The 16,084-nt window shown below is 42.7% G+C and overlaps 1 non-coding gene across 1 annotated transcript; it reads right to left on the bottom strand.

Moving 5' to 3' along the window:
• Positions 1–8,501: 8,501 nt before the first annotated feature.
• Positions 8,502–8,573, bottom strand: TRNAE-UUC (transfer RNA glutamic acid (anticodon UUC)). Its single transcript has one exon. It is a non-coding gene; the product is annotated as a tRNA-Glu (tRNA).
• Between the last annotated feature and the right edge of the window lie 7,511 nt (positions 8,574–16,084).

Genomic DNA, 16,084 nt, shown 5'->3' with positions numbered 1-16,084 from the left:
CCATACCCAGCAAGGAAGAGGATCCGATCACCTCCGCCTCTGCCGACGGCTCCGGTAAGCGGCGGAGGGCACCGGAGCGCGGCGGGAGGGGGGGCCCGTCTCCCGTCACCGATAAAAGTGATCTCGCGGCGAACCCGCTGCAGAGACCACTATTATCAGAAACCAGACCGCCGGCTCGAAGAAGAGGATACCAGGGTTATGGCAGCTAGCTCTTAGCTCTTCAAAGTTAGGACGTACAGTGGGGACGGAAAGTATTCAGACCCCCTTAAATTTTTCACTCTTTGTTATATTGCAGCCATTTGCTAAAATCATTTAAGTTCATTTTTTCCCTCATTAATGTACACACAGCACCCCATATTGACAGAAAAACACAGAATTGTTGACATTTTTTCAGATTTATTAAAAAAGAAAAACTGAAATATCACATGGTCCTAAGTATTCAGACCCTTTGCTGTGACACTCATATATTTAACTCAAGTGCTGTCCATTTCTTCTGATCATCCTTGAGATGGTTCTACACCTTGATTTGAGTCCAGCTGTGTTTGATTATACTGATTGGACTTGATTAGGAAAGCGACACACCTGTCTATATAAGACCTTACAGCTCACAGTGCATGTCAGAGCAAATGAGAATCATGAGGTCAAAGGAACTGCCTGAAGAGCTCAGAGACATAACTGTGGCAAGGCACAGATCTGGCCAAGGTTACAAAAAAATTTCTGCTGCACTTAAGGTTCCTAAGAGCACAGTGGCCTCCATAATCCTTAAAGCGGAGTTCCACACAAAAATGGAACTTCAGCTTTTCGGAACCCTCCCCCCCTCCGGTGTCACATTTGGCACCTTTCAGGGGGGAGGGGGGTGCAGATACCTGTCAAAGACAGGTATTTGCACCCACTTCCGGCATAGACTCCCATGGGAGTCTATGCCTCTTCCCGTCCCGACCGCGCTGTCTGCTGGGAACACACAGCTCCCAGCAGAGAGCGGGGACCACTAGGGATGCGCAGCGTGACTTGCGCATGCGCAGTAGGGAACCCGGGAAGTGAAGCTGCAACGCTTCACTTCCTGATTCCCTCACCTAGGATGGCGGCGGCAGCTGCCGAGAACCGAGCGGGTTCTCGGTGTCCCCTGCCGACATCACTGGACCCCGGGACAGGTAAGTGGCAATGTATTAAAAGTCAGCAGCTGCAGTATTTGTAGCTGCTGGCTTTTAATATTTTTTTTTTTTGGCAGTGTGGGTGAACCCCCGCTTTAAATGGAAGACATTTGAGATGACCAGAACCCTTCCTAGAGCTGGCCGTCCGGCCAAACTGAGCTATTGGGGGAAAAGAGCCTTGGTGAGAGAAGTAAAGAAGAACCCAAAGATCACTGTGGCTGAGCTCCAGAGATGCAGTCGGGAGATGGGAGAAAGTTGTGGAAAGTCAACCATCACTGCAGCCTCCACCAGTCGGGGCTTGATGGCAGAGTGGCCTGACGGAAGCCTCTCCTCAGTGCAAGACACATGAAAGCCTGCATAAAGTTTGCTAAAAAAACACCTGAAGGACTCCAAGATGGTGAGAAATAAGATTCTCTGGTCTGATGAGACCAAGATAGAACTTTTTGGCCTTAATTCTAAGCGGTATGTGTGGAGAAAACCAGGCACTGCTCATCACCTGTCCAATACAGTCCCAACAGTGAAGCATGGTGGTGGCAGCATCATGCTGTGGGGGTGTTTTTCAGCTGCAGGGACAGGACGACTGGTTGCAATCGAGGAAAAGATGAATGTGGCCAAGTACAGGGATATCCTTCTCCAGAGTGCTCAGGACCTCAGACTGGGCTGAAGGTTTACTTTCCAACAAGACAATGACCCTAAGCACACAGCTAAAATAATGAAGGAGTGGCTTCACAACAACTCTGTGACTTTTCCTAAATGGCCCAGCCAGAGCCCTGACTTAAACCCAATGGAGCATCTCTGGAGATACCTAAAAATGGCTGTCCACCAACGTTTACCATCCAACTTGACAGAACTGGAGAGGATCTGCAAGGAGGAATGGCAGAGCATCCCCAAATCCAGGTGTGAAAAACTTGTTGCATCTTTCCCAGAAAGACTCATGGCTGTATTAGATCAAAAGGGTGCTTCTACTAAATACAAATGCAAAGGGTCTGAATACTTAGGACCATGTGATATTTCAGTTTTTCTGTTTTAATAAATCTGCAAAAATGTCAACAATTCTGTGTTTTTCTGTCAATATGGGGTGCAATATAACAAAGAGTGAAAAATGTAAGGGGGTCTGAATACTTTCCGCCCCCACTGTATTACATCTGTTTTTCATCAGATCCATTTACATCAGTTTTCATAGATATGCATTGATGTCCATGTTTCATTCATCAACGGATGAATGAAAAACGGACAAAACGGACATCATGTGTGAAAGGGGCCAGATCTGATTCAAAATGCCTTTCAGATAAGCTGTACTGTGCAATTAAACAATAAAACCTATTTGACTAGTAACTGTTTTCATATATAACTGTCAGGCAACACAAAGAAAAACTGCAATAAACAGTAAGACCCCTTTCACACCGAGCCGCCCATAGCGTCAGCGGTAAAACGCCACTATTTTTAGCGGCGTTTTACCGTCGGATTTGCGGCGCATTTCGGCCACTAGCGGGGAGCTTTTACCCCTTGCTAGCAGCTGAGAAAGGGTTAAAACTGCCCACAATGCGCCGCAATAATGGCGTTTTGCCGGTGGTATCACGGCGCTGCCCCATTGATTTCAATGGGAAGCAGCGGTGGAGGAGCAGTACACACACCGCTCCTTCACCGCTCCAAAGAAGTTGCTGGCAGGACTTTTCCTGATGTCCTGCCAGCGCACAGCTCCAGTGTGAAAGCCCTCGGGCTTTCACACTGGAAACAATGGAGCAGCTGTTTGAGGGTGGATTGCAGGTGCTATTTTTAACGCTATAGCGCCTGCAAAACACCCCCGCTGTGAAAGGGGTCTAAGAGAGGTACTGCTACATTCACACATATTAGCAGTGAGCGATTTATAAAATTAGTAAAAGCTATTCTGGAAGTGAAATCCATGTGCTATGGTGAATGTTGAAGTACCGTTTAAAGAATCTTTTCTTCACAATATTGGATAAAGATTTTTTTTTCCTGCCTGTAGATGGAAGCAAACACCGCACCATGCCAGTCTGCTTTGACTAGTTTCTCTGCACTGAGGGGCTGATTTGTTGAATCCATGAGGTTAGAGAGGTCCATGTACCACCTATAAAACAGATCCCATAACCCCATTCGACCTGGCACTCCTCCAACCAACCCATGTATAGTTTGGCTTAAGTGTGTACAAATTTGTTTCCCATTGAAGCTCCACATCTCTGAAAGTAGTAGTCCCCAGTAAACAAAGAGAAATTGTGTGTTAGTTAATGGATACCAATATAAAGTTTGTGATCTATGGAGTAGACACTATATATATATATGAGTAATACCGACTCCAAACCAAAGCCTTGTGGCCTCACAGCCAGCTCCCTACTGCGCATGCGCAAAGCATGCTGAGCTTTGTGAATGGCCTGGCTGTGGGGGAAGGTGGAGGGGGCCGATCTTCTAGCTGAGTTATCCGCAGCGAACTCAGCCGGGAGTGGGTACCTGTCAAAACCAGGTACCCACTCCCCCCCAAAAGGTGCCAAATGTGGCAGCAGAGGGGGGGGGGGGAGGCAGATAATTGGAGCTTCCCCTTTTGCGTGGAGCTCCACTTTAAACAAAGGTAACCCAGAAGTAATATGTGTCTATTCATTCTGTGCATTACAGGAAATTCTCTTATGGCACCATGAACACTCAGTTTTGATTTCAAGGTATCTGTATAATGAAAAACCACTATGGTCATATTACGTTGTCATAGTTACATAGTTAGTCAGGTTGAAAAAAATGTACAAGTCCATCTAGTTCAACCAATAAAAAAAAACATACAATTGAAGGACGAATTGACGGTAAGGTCTCTTCGTACACATTAGAGGCTTTGCTGCCAATTCAGAGCCCTGAAATACCACTGACGTGCCAAGATTGCGGTAGGAAAGGCCATTGTGAGCAAGCCTGCCTAATCCAGACCCGTATTTACAGTAAAGAGTTAAAGGAGGTTGGGAGTGGGATACATAATTTGATGGGTCACGTATATATGCATATATTATGGTAATGGGTTGATTTATGTTATGGTATAGTGTGACATATGTGTATTTTAGGTTAGTAATATGGGTGAGTAAGGCCCTCCTCGAGACTCTGTATCTGAAAGCTGGTTAATATGTGCTCTGAGTGTGTGCTGGTGAATGGTGAGTGAATGGACACCCCTTGCCAGTATTGCACCCTGTCGTGAAGATACCGGAAAGGAGAAGACACAGAATGGTGACATGGAAGCTGTCACTGAAGAATGATGGCGGTGTGTCACTCAGTGGCAAAGCAGCACATGTTGGAAAGCACAACACGTTAAGACCGTTACAGACTGTTCCATAGGAGCTGTTTCTGAAGCACATGTTGGGAAATGCAACATGTTAAGACAGTTATGGACTGTTCTATAGGAACTGTTTCTGAAGACACGTTGGGAAGCGCAACACGTTAAGACCGTTATTGACTGTTCTATAGGAGCTGTCTCTGAAGTACATGTTGGGAAACGCAACACCTTAAGACAGTTATGGACTGTTCCATTGGAGCCCTGTATGAAGAAGGGTGATATGCGCCCTTTAGGCGCAAAGTGGCCTATGTTGGAAGGCAACATAGATTAATATCATATTTCTGGAGTTTCACTTCCTGGTTGAGGCAGACAGGTGGCCTTTGGAATTTAACAAGTTGCACATAGCTTTGTAGCATATCGGATTATTCATCTGAGAGAAGCAAGGCTGAACAAAAGCTTGGCTCCGGAACTTCTGATGTGATAACGCTATGCTAGCAAACTTCAAAGAGGGCCATGGCGGCCAGGATAACTGATGAAGGTGGGTTACAAAGATCAAAGGATCAAAGGCATTGATACATAGACATGATACATGGACAATGCTGCCCCTAGAGGCCAATACAGCAGGACGGACAGAAATATAATATATTGAGTAGGACTGCTTCGGAACTACTTTCATTCGTTAGAAACCTAAATGGGCAGGCAATAGGTTTGGGTCTGGACGGTGTATGGATGAAGTTAAAAAGTGCACACAGGAGGGAAGTCATCCCTTTTGCACTCTTGGCTCATGCCTGATGGCTCTCTGAGCCGCATGGTTCTCTCTGTTACCATCTCGAGCCCAGCTGATGATACCGTATCTATAGGACAGCCTGCGATAAGTATATTTGATGTTTCTTGTTGTTATATGCTTTGTAATATTTTTCTTTAGTATTTTCATGTTAGCGTTTTCCTATTTTACATGGGAAATAAATAAGACGTTGTTACTAAGCAGTGTGTTTGTTTTCATAGCTAACCTTATATTATTGTGCTATCAACAGTAACTATTAGAGTTTTAATAGACTAGCTAACTAGGAATAGACAAATTAATACATATATGGAATAAATAGAGGGAATCCGTAAAATATTTCTTATTAGTTAATTATTATTTCAGATTTTTGGGTTTTTCGAATTTTCAGATTTTCATTCTTTTAAATGTTCAGATTTTCATTCTTATTTTTGGATCTTCAAATTTCCAAATTTTTGAATTTTTGAATTTCCCAATTTTTAATTTTAGAATTTCCTAATTTCGAAATTTCGAATTTCCGAAATTTTGAATTTCTGAACTTCCGAACTTCCGTATTTCGAATTTTCCAATTTCCGAAATTTTGAATTTCCAAAATTCCTAATTTTCAAAAATTCAGAAAATTAAAAATTTGGAAATTCAGAAATTCGGAAATTCAGAAATTCTGAATTTCGGAAATTGAAAAATTCAGAAAATTCCTAAATTAACAAATTATCAAAATTTGTTAAAAAAACGAATTTGGAACTAAACTAATTGCACATGTCTATATTCATGCAAATATAAATGCAAGAAACATAGTGCTCTCCATTAAAATAATTTATTTGGGTTTCCCCCCTTACAATATTGCACTTACAAGGTTTCAAAAGAAAAAAATCATTTATCACATTGTTACAAGATGTCCACTCGCTTACCACTCTGATGGCATGACGTCACAGGCTCGGCTCCTGCTTAGTGCATTTCTCATACAAGTACATGGTACCGGAGCCACATATCAGGATTATGAAATGTTGGGTTTAAAGGAATTTGGAGGAGGCCGAGTGCAATAGAAGGTACTTTTTTAGGTTTTATAATACAGTACATACTTGAATGGATTTTTTTTTCTTTTTAAACCAGAAGGTTTTACTCCTTCATGACCAGGCCATTTTTGCTATTTACACGGTGCTACTTTAACCACTTGCTTACTGGGCACCTAAACCCCCCTCCTGCCCAGACCAATTTTCAGCTTTTAGCGCTGTCACTCTTTGAATGACAATTGCGCGGTCATGCAATACTGTACCCAAATTAAATTTTTTATGATTTTTTTCCCCACAAATAGAGCTTTCTTTTGGTGGTATTTGATCACCTCTGGGTTTTTTATTTTTTGTTAAAAAAATTTAAAAAGATCGATTTAAAAAAAAAAAAAAAAACCAAACCGTTTTATATTTTGTTAATAAATTTTGCAAACAGGTAATTTTTCTCCTTCATTGATGTACGCTGATGAGGCTACACTGATGGGCACTGATAGGCTGCACTGATGGGCACTAATAGCCTGCACTGATGGGCACCAATAGGCTGCATTGATGAGCACTTATAAGGCGACACTGATGGGCACTGATAAGGCGACACTGATGGGCAATGATAAGTCGGCACTGATGGGTACTGATAAGGCGGCACTGGTGGGCACTGAGATGTGGCACCGATGGGCGGCACTGAAGGGCATTGATAGGTGGCACTGAAGGGCACTAATAGGTGGCACTGATAGGTGGCACCGATGGGTGGCAGTGATGGGCACTGCTGGGTGGCAGTGATGGGCACGGATCGACACTGGTAGGCGACACTGATAGGCAGAACTGCTAGGTGGCACTGATGAGGCACTGATTGGCACCACTGGTGGGCATTGATAGGTGGCACTCATGGGCATTGATAGGTGGCACTGATGTACTGGTGGGCACTGATTGGTGGGCACTGTGGGCACTGATTGGTGGGCACTGTGGGCACAAATGAGGCAGCTTCGCCTCTCCCTGCTCGGGACTGATGTCCCTTCAACAGAAGGGATCTCATTGACTCGGGTGATCACAGCGTGCGCGGCCCGCACGGGGGTGTGGCCAGCTTTGAAAGGGGAGGACGTCAACAGACGTACTCCCGGCAAAGCAGATCCGCGCTGTAGCCGTCATTCAGCTATAGTGCGGATCTGAAGTGGTTAAGTGATAATTGTGCATTCATGCAACACTGTACCCTAATTTATATAATTTTTTTTTCACACAAATAGAGCTTTCTTTTGGTGGTATTTGATCAACACTGGGTATTTTATGTTTTATTATATCAATTTAAAAAAATGAAAATTTTAATTTATTTTTAATTTAAATAAACAATATCTTTTTACTTTCTGCTATAAAACGTATCCAATAAAATAAAAAAAATAAAAAATCTAATTTCTTTATAAATTTAGGCCAAAATGTATTCTGTTAATGCTGGCTGAGAGATGCACTAACTGACTAACTGGCATTTATAAAGTGATCAGTGATAATACTACACACTTTCACTGTACTAATGACACTGGCTGGGATGAGGTTAACATCTTGCAGTAATCTAGGGGTTAAACGTCTAGTACGTAGTGTTTACTTATCTATCTCCAAAGCTCTAAGTGTGGTTTCTCTCCAGTGCTTAGTCACTTTTAAGAAGTTTTCCCAACACATGAGATAAAATTTGGGTCGGGAAGGGAGATAAGCATGGAGCTTGTCTATTCAGAATACAGCTCTGCATGTTCCTTCGTTCCTCTGCCTATGTGGAGGGGGTGTCCCTTTCCTCCAATCAGCTCTCATACAATGTAACTGCAGCCTCTCTGCCCCCTCCTCTGTGATACAGACAGATGCAGAAGGATTTTAACACTTTTCTGCCCTTTTGCAGGGGTGTAGGTTAGAGAAGACTGCAAATAAACAAGAAAAAACTATGCAGGAGGATTTGTTTAATCTCTGTGTATCATCTGAGGCTGTTCACTTCACTGGGTGTATGAGAGGGTTTACATCCACTTTAATATGTGCTGCTTTTTACTAAATATCTGTTTGTGCCTTCTCCCTTTGCACGGAGCCCTGTGTGTTTGTCAACACAGGGCTCTGGGCTGTGAATGGACACAAGCCATCAGCAGGTCACAGCCACGAATCATTGGCTGAAACTTGTGGACAAAATCCTGCTGTGTCCAATTACAGTGGGATTTGGCCCGCCGGAAAAGCGCGCACACCCTGAACCTGGAGAACTGTGCCAATGTACAGGTACGTGACAGTGCCTATACGAGCTGCTCGCCCACAGTAAAATGCAGAAAGCAAAACACACTTTCCCATACCGGGAGTCGAACCCGGGCCGCCTGGGTGAAAACCAGGAATCCTAACCGCTAGACCATATGGGACAGCTTCTGCAGCTAAGTATGTATATATCACTTTGTGTCTCATAGTTATATGTTAGTACTATTTTTAGCCATTTAGCTTAGTGTACATTTTTCTATTCCTAGTTATGAAGCACTCAGCAAGTATCAATAGCCTGTTTCAAGCACGACCTTTTAACATCTGCCTAGTTTTAGCCTAAAGTGGAGTTCCTGGCAGATATTACTTCAGCTCTTTAATGATTAATACATCATTTCAAGTGTTTTTTTATATGCCCTAAACTGTCCTTTTAAAGAGACAGTTCCTGGCGAAGAATACAAAAATAGTGACTGCAGAAAACTTATGAACCTGTGAGGTAATGATTACATCAAAGAAATTCGTTTTTTTTGTTTTTTTTTTTTGAATGGGGGATATTTATTATAGCAAAAGGGAAAAAATTTTTTTTTTTCAAAATTGTCGCTCTTTTTTTGTTTATAGCGCAAAAAAATAAAAACCGCAGAGGTGATCAAACACCACCAAAAGAAAGCTCTACTTGTGGGGAAAAAAAACATCAATTTTGTTTTTGTACAATGTTGTGTGACCGCGCAATTGTCAGTTAAAACTACGCAGTGCCGTATCGCAAAAAATGGCCTGATCATTAAGGGTCCAAATCTTCAGGGCTGAAGTGGTTAAAAGAGAAGTACAGAAAAATCTAAGAGCCTAGGCCACCCGCTCCCACCCTCTCCACAGCCAAGCGCTCCAGAGCGCGGGGGGGGGGGACAGAGCAGACAGTGGTGACTGACAGTCACCAGCTTTCTGCTCATGTAGCACGGAGTACCGAGCGATCAGCGGTGTTTAATCGCTCAGTTCTCAGTCTTAGAGTTGTGGGGGGGACATATGCAGCATCGGAGCATGTTTCCTTGTAACAAGCTAGAAAGGGATGCTTATAAATTGCACTGTAGCACTGAAGCAGACCTGTTGTAACAAAACTCACTACATTGCTGTCTCTGAGGATAAAAAAAACCTAAAAACAAAAAAGTGAGCAGATGTTTCCTATTGGGCAATCATTAGTAGAATAAGGCTTGGAGACTGACTCATCTCTGCTGCCATATTGGTCAGTTTTAGATTTCCTGAAGAACATTTAAACCATAATATCAAATAGCATCCTATGGTAGTTACCTATTCTAGTTAAGCCAAAAATGAGCTTAGTGATCTCAGAATCTTCAGATGCTTTGAAACATTTTATCTTCAAACTCCAGAGCAGAATCACAGAAGTCCCTCTTTTTTCACCTTAAAGTGTTACTAAACCCAGTAATATGATAGTTCCTCCATCCCCCGCAGAGCTTATAAATCTTCTTATTACATTAAAATACTTCCACTGTATACTTTTTTGGCTGGTCTGTATACCACGGTCACCTGATAAACTGCAGGGTTCGCCCGAGTGCTGAGTGTTCAGGTAGGAGGAGATTTTCCCTACAGCCTGTGTCCTCATGCTGTTATGGAAAATGGATCATCTATCAATCAAGATGTGACATCCCACCCACTGTGTTCTTTTTTAGTTACTGGACATGGAGGAGGGAGGGACTGGGATGTCATTTAGGATCTGTATACACGCCCAAATGTGTGATGTCAATATCATGTGACCTGGCTAGCTCAGCTCAATAAGGAAATGTTCTCTCCAGCATTAGAGACCAAACTTAGCATGTGCAGGGGGACTATTCTGTGTATTATCTGGTCTTGCACAGAGTGACCTTGCAGGAGGAAAGGATCTGTGCATACAGGATCAAACAGCCTTTTTACACAGTGCAGAGGATTGACCCCTTAAGTTCCACCGTGAGTATAACAAACATGCTATTCTGCATATACAGACAGATTTTACTGTTGTGGGTTTAGTAACACTTTAATGCATTCTATGCATTAAGGTGAAAAACCTTCTGTGCTGCAGTTGCCCCTCCGAGCCCCCCCCTCTTTTTCTTACCTGAACCCGTTCGTTTCAGTGACGAGCATGAGCCCAGTGGCCAGAGTCCAGTACTTACAATGCGCTTATTGTAATTCATTTCTAGAATTTGAACCCACACCTACCACCATTTAGCTATGTGTTTTTCATCTTTGTTGGGATCAGGGTCTTTTCAATGCCAGGTTCCGACCTCAGCTCCCTGGAATGATACCTCTGGCAGCCCTCCCTGTCTGGATGCACAACTCAAACTCTACAGGCTTGTAAATATCCATAGGAAAGAGTTTACACTTCTCTCCCTATATGTGTATATACACATACGGTATACACCGTATTTATCGGCGTATAACACGCACATTTTTCCCCTTAAAATCGTGGGTGCGTGTTATACGCTGATCCCCTGCCGATTGTGAGCCTCTCTGCCGTTCTCGGCGGCTTTCGGCCACTCTCGGCCGTTTTTTGCAAATTAAGGGAATCCATTGCCACCCCCCCCCTCCCCAAGGCCCTCAGAACTAGTGTCACCACTGGAAAATTTCAGGGCGGTCTTAAACAAGAAGGGGTTGGTTATATTTAAATTAGGGGATGCATGAGTTTAGTCAGGCCTAGGGCAGTACAGGCCCTAAATACACCACTGGGCTACACCAGGGTTGCCAACCTCCCGCAGCATTTTTTAGCGACAAAACATGGAACATTTACTGGCAGAGCACATTTTTTTTACTGGCAATCTGAGAAATTACAGAACTCCTATTGAAAACTAACACAGTGCATATTTGAACAGTATAAACATGATATGGAAACACTGACAATACCTATAACATAGTAATTTGCTTGCTTTACACTTAAAAATTCAACACAGCATGAAATGATCAGCCCCTGATATTTACTGGCAGTTGTAAAAAAAATCACAGATTTTTACAAACTGCCAGTAAAATTACTGGCGGTTGGCAACCTTGGGCTACACATCAACTTTAAGCCTGACCTTATTCTTTAGATATTCTGAGAGTTTTGAAAAATCACCTCTAACAAAAACATGTACTAATCAGACACAGAAATCACACAAGTAGCTTGACATAATTGTTCAAAGATCTTCATCGATATTGTCCTCTTGTCATCAGGCTTAGTAGCTGATCTCTTGTAACCTTTTAGAATCTGTGCAGTTGTGCAATTTAAGAAAAAAGGAAATTCCTATGAATGGTTTTCACAGGCATAAGAAAGTCACCACAATCGAAAATAAACACCAGAACAACTTTCTCAGAACAACTAAAATAATCAGTGTGTAAACGTCTTAAAACAACTATCCATCCATGTGGCTGGATACCAGATCATTTTTGACCACTTGTCACCCGGGCGTTGTTGGTTGGCTAATTCCTGAGGGCAGGAGAATGTTTTAAAACGACCTTCCCTTTGCACTACTCATGCACACCCTTTAGCATACGCAGCAGCAGGCTCTGTGATCACTGTGCCCAATGGACACAGCCGATCACAGAACAGGGTACAGGGCCCTATACCATGTGATCAGTGTGATCAATCTGCTACACAAAAGCTGCATGTTGCAGTCAGCACTGTGTTTCCTCTCCCACCGATCAGTTGTATCTTTTCTCAGGAAACAGAGTGTTTCCCACTGTGATCTGCACCTTTTTTAACATAGTGTGACCAGAGCAGCCTGCCAGTATCCCTGATCACTAGCCCACCAGTACAGTGTCACCATACCAGTGCAGCCAGCCAGTGTCATTCATTGCCACCACACCAGTACATTGACACTAGGCCACTGCAGCCAGCAAGTGTCACTGATTGCTGCCACACCAGTATAGTGTCACCATACCAGTGCAGTCAGACAGTGCCCCTGATCACCAACACACCAGTCATAGTATTATCAGACCAGTGAAGCCAGCAACAGTGTTCCTGATCGCTACCACATTAGACTAGCGTAACTTAGCAACAGTGTTCCTGATCACTGCCAAACCAGTAGAGTGTCACCAGACCAGTGCAACCAGCAACACTGTTCCTGATCACCACCACACGAGTACCAGTGTCATCAGATCATTGTAAGCCAGTAACAGTGTTTTGGATTACTGCTACACCAGTTCCGGTCTCAACAGACCAGTACAGTTAGCAACAGTGTTCCTGCTCCGGCACACAAGTTCCATTGTCACCAGACTAGTGTAAGCCAGCAACAGTGTTCCTGATTGCTAGCACACATGTTTCATCGTCACTAGACCAGTGTAAGCCAGCAAGTGTTCCTGATTTCCGGCACACAAGTCCCATTGTCACCAGACCAGTGTAAGCCATCAACAGTGTTCCTGGTCAATGACACACCATTTTATTTTTATTTTTTTTACAAAAATATTTGTAACGAAACCATCTGAAATTTCCAGTTCACCATTTTTAAGGTATGCTCATATCAATACAAAATGAGTGTAGTCAGGTCTGATTAACCTCACCATTGACCAATACCTGTTTTTATTTAAAAAAAACTGCCAATGCTGTTTAGGGGCTCCTGTAGATAAAAGTAAACTGCAGCTTTGACTAAAGTTAAATAATGCCTTTGCTATAGTTGTGGGCCATTTACATACCTTCCAAAGCCTGGCCAAAAAAAAACAGAGGTTGCATCATCCCATCCTGCCTTGTTGCTAAGACATTGCTAAAAGACACCCAGCCGATTCAAACTCATTAGCCCCATAAACACTATCAGATTTTCTGCTGATTTTTGTCTTCAGATTTACCAAAAACATGTAGTGCAAGGACCTGCCTGATTGCATACAAATTGAAACACCTAAGATTTGACCTCATATTATATGGTTTTAGTAAATCTGAAGACAAAAATCAGCAGAAAATCTGATAGTGTTTAAGGAGCTTTTGCATGCACTTTCTCTCCCCTGTCTCAGTAGCTCTGCATTTAGCAAAACTTGCACAGAGGAGATAGTGGACCACACATGTGCAAGGGTTTGAGAGCTCAATCTTGTGATAATGGGAGTGAAGGTAACGGCTGGGAGTGTCTTGGTAACAGCATAGCAACAAGGCAGGTTGGATGATGCCATCTCTTGAAGTTCTTTTGGCCAAGCTTCGGGAGGTGCGTGTATGGCTTATGCATATAGCAAGAACATTATCCAACTTTAGTCAAAGCTACACAGTTTATTTTTATCTACAGGCACCTTACCTGCATAGGCAGCTTTTTAGTAAAGGTGAACCAACCCTCTGATTAAAAAAAAGGTCCAACAGACAAACAAATTGTGTACTTACTGAATGCCTACTGGTGAACACATTCATTGACTTGTGTATTGTGCAGATACATAAGAATGCAGGATTTATGTCACCTCGCCGTATGATAGGCATTTTGTATTTCTCCTATGTATCTTCCTATCCAATATGCATATCTCCAACGCCATAAATACAGTTAGTGCTGAATAATACAACCTTTGTATAGGTCAAGTCTTGTTATAAATGCTTATATCAGTGTGGCATAAAAAAACACATAAACCAATTTAAGGTACAACTAAAGGCAAAACATTTTTAAGGCTGGGTTCACACTAGTGCGAATTGGATGTGGGTTTGGCCACATCTAATTCGCATGACAGGACATTGTGACCGGCTCTCTATGGAGCCAGTTCAAATATCTCCGTTGCAGCTGCAGAGCGGATTGCACAGGAGTCCTGTGCATCTTTGGCTCCGTTTCAGGGGTTATAACCCTCCCTTACTCCATCCAAAATGGAAAAAAAAGCTTTGCCTATAGTTCTTCTTTAACAAGAAAGTTTTATTGGTAATTACCAAATATTTCTAGGGAAAACTCTTTAGTTATTAAAGTGATATTACCCACGACTGCCCTATAGCAGCTCTAATGCTACAGGGGGGCTCTCCTGTGCAGAATCACGTATATGCAGTATATGTGATCCTGCACTCCCACCTGCAGGGTGCACGTGTGCACGCCGTCAGCGGGCTGCTTCTGCTGTGATTATTCACAGCAGAAGCCAATCTGCGAGTGTCAAGCACTGGATGTCCACCGGCACCCGCCGATCGTCAGTAAAACACACAGAACTGAGATCTAAACAAGGCATATCTCAGTTCTGACAGGGGGAAGGAATGGATTTTGTGTTTCTGCAAAGCAGGGAACAAAATCCATCTCTTCCCTTAGTAAAAACACCTCACACAGTACACAAAAACACTAGCAAGCCACACAGTTAACCCTTTGATCACCCTAGATGTTTAACCCCTTCCCAGTCAGTGTCATTAGTACAGTAACAGTGCATATTTTTAGCACTAATCAATGTATTAATGTCACTGGTTCCCACAAAGTGCCAAAAGTGTCAGTTAGTGTCCGATTATCCACTGCAATATCGTAGTTCCACTATAAGTCGCATTACTAATAAAAAAAAGCGAGAGAAAGGATGACAGCCCCCTGAGTCCCAGTGGGCGGCATATCACACCTCAGTCTTGAAGCAGCACTAACAAGTTTTGTCCAGGTCGCAGTCTTGGAATGTTAGGTCATGATTCTTCCCTGCAAATGACACCAATGATGGGGTCGTTGTTAAAGCAGTTGTATACCCACAGAAAAAAAAAAAATGAAAAAAAAACCCTGTAAGGTAATGTATGTAAGTATGCACCGTATACTAGCTCATTATGAAATACTTACCTTGGAACGAGGCATCGATATCTAATCCCGGTCCACGCCGAGGGAGCTGATATTTTACCTTCGGTGTGTCTTCCGGGTTTGCGGCTCCAGCCCTGTGAGTGGCCGGAGCCGCGATGACGTCACTCCCGCACATGGTACAGCAGTGGCTGCCGTACCTTCAGCTGGGCATTTACAGCGCATGCGCCGCTAATGTGAGCGGCTGCATGCAAAGTGAATATCTCCTAAACCGTACAGGTTTAGGAGATATTCATTTTACCTACAGGTAAAACCTGTAGGTAAAATGAATATCTGAAAATGAATAAACCTTTACCTGTAGATAAAAATTTAAAAAATGGGTATACAACCGCTTCAATCAAGCTCAGACAGCAAGAGAACATCTCATAGTGTTGTAAGTTAAAAATCATTTTTATTAAAAAGGTGCATTGCCCTTACAGTATTGTAGAGCAAATAGACATGTACACTGTATTAAAAACTGGCATCCAGACTCTCTCAATGCACGGTGGAGGGAATATCGGTGTATGAACTGTTAACCAGGAAGTACATGAATCATATGAACACATGGAAAATTGAAAAAAGTGGTTACTCAGACACAAAAAATATTCAGGGACATTTATATGCTTATCAAATCATTTTTATTTGTAACATTTTGATTTTATTCTTATGCACATATTCGGTTCTTATTATTCCTCTGACTGACACCAAAGTTGCAGCATTATTTACTCCAATTGATGCCAGAACATTTTCTACTTCCAATGGTCACAGACAGGCCCCCCTAAAGTCTGAAGGACAGTAAACTTGCCCTTTGTTTAGAAAGTTTGGAGACCCCTGTTCTATAGAGTTTAAATAAAAAACATTAATAAGCTATTTTTTTTAAGGTGAGGTGGAACATTCCCTGGTGGGAAATTTTCATGTTTTGTTTATACTGCAGTTTTTTTATTCACATTCCTAACATTGCCCCTGACATTGGCATGAGAATA

Source organism: Aquarana catesbeiana, linkage group LG03, assembly GCF_042186555.1.
Source record: "Aquarana catesbeiana isolate 2022-GZ linkage group LG03, ASM4218655v1, whole genome shotgun sequence".
NCBI lineage: Eukaryota > Metazoa > Chordata > Amphibia > Anura > Ranidae > Aquarana > Aquarana catesbeiana.
The sequence above is the reverse complement of the archived record's forward strand: the minus strand, read 5'-3'. Positions and strand labels throughout refer to the sequence as shown.